This window comes from Mandrillus leucophaeus, unplaced genomic scaffold (assembly GCF_000951045.1).
Source record: "Mandrillus leucophaeus isolate KB7577 unplaced genomic scaffold, Mleu.le_1.0 Scaffold380, whole genome shotgun sequence".
NCBI lineage: Eukaryota > Metazoa > Chordata > Mammalia > Primates > Cercopithecidae > Mandrillus > Mandrillus leucophaeus.
The window spans coordinates 861,390-867,337 of NW_012104032.1; the positions used below are offsets into that span (position 1 = coordinate 861,390).

At 43.0% G+C, this 5,948-nt stretch overlaps 1 protein-coding gene across 6 annotated transcripts in view; it reads right to left on the reverse strand.

Moving 5' to 3' along the window:
* Nucleotides 1-5,948, reverse strand: part of LOC105547176 (chromosome unknown open reading frame, human C14orf93) — a 24,887-nt gene extending 18,939 nt beyond the window's left edge. For 5 of the 6 annotated variants that reach the window (XM_011990645.1, XM_011990642.1, XM_011990646.1 and 2 more), the window contains exon 1: nt 5,857-5,948. The gene's annotated coding sequence lies outside the window, so the exon portion shown is untranslated. Of the gene's footprint in view, nt 1-836; nt 903-5,772 lie in introns of all 6 variants that reach the window. The other variant, XM_011990644.1, reaches the window with a different exon arrangement.

The window sequence follows — 5,948 nt, forward strand, 5'->3', positions numbered from 1 at the left end:
TTTTGGATACAGAGTCTCGCTCTGTCACCCAGGCTGGAGTGCAGTGGCATGATTTTGGCTCACTGCAACTTCCGCCTTCCAGGTTCAAGCAATTCTTCTGCCTCAGCCTCCCGAATAGCTGGGATTACAGACGTGTGCCGCCACAACTGACTAATGAATCCTGACCTCAAGTGATCTGCACGCCTTGGCCTCCCAAAGTGCTGGGATTACAGGTGTGAGCCACTGTGCCCAGGCTCAAAAGTTTTTATATGTAAGGCCATGTTAAAGGATGATTCACCAAAATGGATTGCACCTACTAAGTACTCAAATGAAGGGAAGACAAAGTCTCTACCTACAAGGCACTTAAAGTGTATTTCAGATGGGAATGTCTTAAGAACATGGAATGTTCTAAACATGGACTATCTAAAAAACAAAGTGAGGCTGGGCGTGGTGGCTCAGGCCTGTAATCTCACCACTTTGAGGGGCCGAGGCGGGCAGATCACCTGAGGTCGGGAGTTCGAGACCAGCCTGACCAACATGGAGAAACTCTGTCTCTACTAAAAATACAAAATTAGCCAGGTGTGGTGGCACATGCCTGTAATCCCAGCTACTCAGGAGGCTGAGGAAGGAGAATCACTTGAACCCAGGAGGTGGAGGTTGCAATGAGCCGAGATTGCACCATTGCACTCCAGCCTGGGCAACAAGAATGAAACTGTCTCAAAAATAAATAAATAAATACATAACAAAGTGAAATACATACAAGTCCTAATAATATGGTATAGATTGAAAAATTTCTGAGTAGTTCAAAATAATGGAAAGATTAACAAAATGAAATCATATTGAGAAAGAGTTCTTACAGAATAAAAGCTTCCATTTGAGCCTTGAGCAATGTATCAGATGAACTGATAGGGTAGTAAGACATTCTAGGGGAAAAAAAATTACAGGACTTAACAGGGTACATGTCAGAGGTCAGAGCAAAGGGGCTTATATAGTAAGGTAAGGAGAATTGACAGAGGTATAGAGATGGGGTATAGAGATAACTGGTTAAAGACAACTGCAAGATTATAAGCCTAAGAGTAACAGGATGGTACCACCACCACCACCAGAATGACAGAAATGAGGCAGTTGACAGGAAATACCATGGCCGGGCATGGTGGGTCATGCCTGTAATCCCAGCACTTTGGGAGGAGAGGAGGATCGCTTGAGTCCAGGAGTTTGAGACCAACCTGGGCAGCATAGCGAGACCCAGTCTTTAAAAAATAAATAAATAAAGAGGAGACACCAGTATATTAGTGAAGTGTATTTATTTAACATTTTAAATTTCAACTGATGGCAACATGTTATGTAGAAAGTCCTGAAAACAACTGACTAGGTCTAAAAAACAGAAAGATCTTCAATCTTGGGATAAGTTGCCAACACAGCATGACAGTAGATGTCACACTTAGGTTTGCAAAAAATATATGCATTTGGGGTTCATTTCAGTATTGGTCTAATTTAAATACATGTGAGATGAGCCTTAAAAATGTACTTTCCAGTACTTTTGGTATTTTTCATAAATATTCAGATAAGAAAGAAAGAAAATTCATCTCCTTTAGACAGACAGTTCAGGGTGAGACTGTCCATAATTTTAACTATCCCTTTCCTCCCAAGTCACATTTTTGTTAGGACTAAATATATCATACTCTTGGCAGTTCCCTTGCTTGCTTTCTCCCCATTCTGAGTTTGAATTTTCTGCATGACTGAGTTCACCTCCAAACTATGAAAAATAAAAGTTTTCTCACTATTTAATAGATGTGTATGATATGGTATCATTCAGATGATATATGTTTTTATAATGGGCGCTTGACTCATTCAGGGTCATGCTAGCAATAGACTTCCTTAAATGTGATTACTGAAAGCATGGCAATTCATATCATAATCTTCATTTTAAGAAATAAATAAGGTAAATGGCCACTTAAAACTCCTGCTGTGTTGGTCAGTCCTACTCCTCCACTTCAAGGTGCAAAATGGCTCACCTGTCAAAAGGTTCTCTCAAAACCTATTTTTATCAGAAATGAGCTCCTTATCACACAAGAGCAGCTAAGTAAATACCACAAAATACTATTTTCCCACATTTTAAAAGAGTGACTCGTCTAATGATCTGCAAAAAATCCAAGACCTTATTTTTAGGGGTAAAAAACAGAACTGTAGACCCAGAAGGCAGAATGCGGTCTTAAAAGGATTCTATGTAATCTGAAAATTCCAGGTATATTTCTATAACAGGATGAGAATTTTTAACCCAGCATAGCACAGTCCTTTTTATTTACATTTGCTAAGATTACATTGGTAAGATGAATATTTCCGATTTCAGGTTTGCCTAATGTAAGGGACTCACTACATTTATGGAGAAACTGAAAAATTAAAAAGTAGCTCCTAGAAGTCTCTCCTGTGCCAGCGAGAACTTGGTAAATGTTAGTTGATTAAGTATTAGTCAAGGATGACAAGGTGGACCCAAGGGACGCCAGAACCATTTCCGATGGGTAAGTGTGATTCAGCTACCGGCAGGGCGATCGCAGCGACGCTGGCGGCAAAGATCGGCGACTGCTCAAGAGGCCGCAGGCGACAGGGTGACTCGCCACTGTGCCCAACCATACAGTGCGCTCTGGGAGTCCCGGGTAAAGGGGGTCATTCCCGGGAGGGCTGCGGAGAGCAGGGCGGCCGGAGGAGCGGCTGGGGATCTCGCCGGGTCACCGGGGAGGGTAGACTACGTAGCACCGAGAGCTTTGAGAACCTGGGCTGAAGGCGGCGCTCGCCGTGAGAACTGACGCGGAGGTGCAGCTTAGCAGCCCTACGGTTGTTCTACCGCGTGTGCCCGGCGCTACCGCACGGGCTGACTCAGCTAGGCTGGGCCTGAGGCCGGCGCGCGGCAGAGGAATCCGCGGCGCCTCCCCGTGTACCCGGCCGGCTCGCGCACGCGGGGAGACACCGCCCCGCTTGCCTTCTGGCTCCCGGTGATTGGCGGTTATACGACGGTTGGGGAGCAGGGTCACGGACACTATTGGCTACAAACAACAGTCACTCAAAAAGTCAGGTAGGGGAGGGGCCTCCTCAGGGAGGGACAAGACTGGGAGGCTATTTCAAGGCCGTCAGACGCCATCTTTAGCTTGTTTTTGTTTACTTGCTTTTGTTCCCTGTTGCTCACAAACCTGTGTGTACACGATTATAAGCACAGTGGCCACAAATCGGCGTCACACGTTGGGTGGTGGCCGACTTTTAGTTACTGCTGGCCTCGGTTACATTTCTTTCACATGTCACCTGCAAATTAGTAGCTCATAGTTTTTAAGTTTCCGATACTAGGGGCCCCGAGGATTCCCAGGCAAAATCAACAGTTTAGTTTTGCTTTGCTTTGGAAGGCCAAGCCAATGATATATATGTGCGAGGAATTATCTCCTTTCTTACAAAAGAAAGAAAAAGCAGTAACTGGATATGACCCTACGTTCCTGGATGTAGAAATCAAATGGCCTAGGAAATCAGGGACACGGGCTCTGCACTGTTCTGGGAAGAGCTTCCTTACTTTTTGAGAAGCTAAAAAGTAAAGTAAAAAGTATATGTGATGACCTGTATTGATGTGGAAAAGAGCTAAAAAGGGTAAAACTCCATTAAAAATTGCCGTCACTGGCCGGGCGCGGTGGCTAACGCCTGTAATCCCAACACTTTGAGAGGCAGAGGCGGGCGGATCACCTAAGGTCAGGAGTTGGAGACCAGCCTGACCAACATGGTGAAACCCTGTCTCTACTAAAAATACAAAAATCAGCTGGGCCTGGTGGCACATGCCTGTAATCCCAGCTACTCGGGAGGCTGAGGCAGGAGAATTCCTTGAACCCAGGAGGCGAAGGTTGCAGTGAGCCAAGATGGCGCCATTGCACTCCAGCCTGGGCAACAAGAGCGAAACTCCGTTTAAAAAAAAACAAAAACAAAAAACTACTGCCGTGATCACAAAGGTCACTAGAATCTGACTAGATTTCAAAGAAATGCAGGCCTGAACTTGTGGAATAATCCACAGTCGAGCCAGTATTTATTAAGCACTGGTCTGACTTGAATTGTTAGAGAATAAAAATATACTCAGCACAAGTAAGAAACCCAGAAAGCCCAAACAGGGCCACATTTGTTACAAATTTGTACAAGTAATTTTATTGCAGTCGGTATTTGGGAGTCAAATACTGCTTGAAATAGAATAGGATGCTAGCTGTGTAATAGAAATGCATTATTATACAGAGGTTTTGTTGTAATGAAATTTAAATTCTACAGTAGATCCTTTCTTTTTAATCTCCTGGTTGTCACTGCATCTGTGACATTCCAGTTTCTCCCTCAGCACCCCATATACCTCCTATGCTTTCACTCCAATCTGCGAATACAAATTTGGATACAGATATTTTCCATATGACTTCTAATGAGGAGACAGTGATTCTGTAACAGAATGAAGTGAAAATAGGGCTCCTGTAACAGGAGGTTCTGCTCTGCGAGACTGTTTTTCTCTAATTCACATACTTTTTTTCTGTGACTCTTAGAAATGAGGAGAAGGCTTTCCATTCTAAAAATGCAACATGATAACCAAAAGGCATTTCTTATCCCTTCTATTATTTGCCTTTGCATCCTCTTGGCTCCCTATCACCATCACCATGAACAGTTTTTGAGAATCAGACTTGACTGGATTTTTTTTCCTGATATTTTGCCAGCTGTGGAGCTTTTCGAATAGATTCCAACCAATAAACGACCATTTTGTCAAAAAGCCAAGAAAGAACTTCCCTTCTGAACACACCAACCAAACCACACATAAAGGCCAAAATATACACAGCTGTACATTTAAGAACGTGAGACAATAAAAAGCAAAACCACTTAGGCAAAACAGTCACTGAAGGCTTTGAACCACAGATTCAATAAATTGCCTACTCTCATTTGCCACATGGACTATATACTCCTTGGCAATTATTTAATTATTCATTATTCTGATCCTTTAGGAGCAGAAAAATATAGTAAATGCACATAGAAAGTGCCTAAGTATGCTAAGCATAGGATTTCTTCTAAGCTCTGCTTTGCACACAAAATGTTTCGATCACATTTGGGAAGACAACAGAAAAAAAATTCACATCCTAGGGGATACTTTGCACACATAAAACCAGATATATTTATCACTTTTGAAAATAAAATCTGATATGGCACATATACACACATATTGTACATATACACAAATAACCCCAAATTATAACTTTACAAATTTGTTTCAAGAAACACACACACACATACACACAAATGTTCTAATGAAAATGTGTGTGAAAGACACACTGTAAGGTCTGTCCCCCTTCCCTAGGGAAATGAATGTCTCCATTATAATATCCCAATATTAACCTATTGGCCTTGGACAAGTGCCACATCCCAGCCAGTTGGTTTTGGTTCTGGGGAGTGGGTGTGTAAAAAGCACGCACACGGCGTTCTGAGGGAGCCTCAAATCTCTCTCTGCTTCCTTCGATGTTGCCTGTGGCAGAAATTTACATGATCCCTTCAGCCCGCTTAAAAAAATCTGTACTTCCCAAGCGGCTAAATTTTTAAAGTCCCTCAACCACAAAAATCTACCAGTTCTTAAAATGTGATTTGAAAAAAAAAACTATAAATTTGGCTGGAAACGGTTGTACACGGCCATCCTGCTTCTCAACTTCTTGGTATATTTAAAACCTTGACCAGGAAAAAGAAAGAGGAAGAGAGACAGAAAAAGAAATGGGGGAAAGAGCAAATTCCCCTTAGCAACAGTTTCCTCACCCCAGCACTGCTACAGATCGCTATTTTTAAAAATCTGAAAACACACACAAGATTAAGGAGGGAAAAAAAATGGAAAAAGGATACCCGAAGGTCGTATGGCTCTTTGTATTCGTGTGTGTGCAAAAAGGAGGACTCGCGGAGCCCGAGCCGGCAAGCCCCGCCCCTCCCCGGACGCC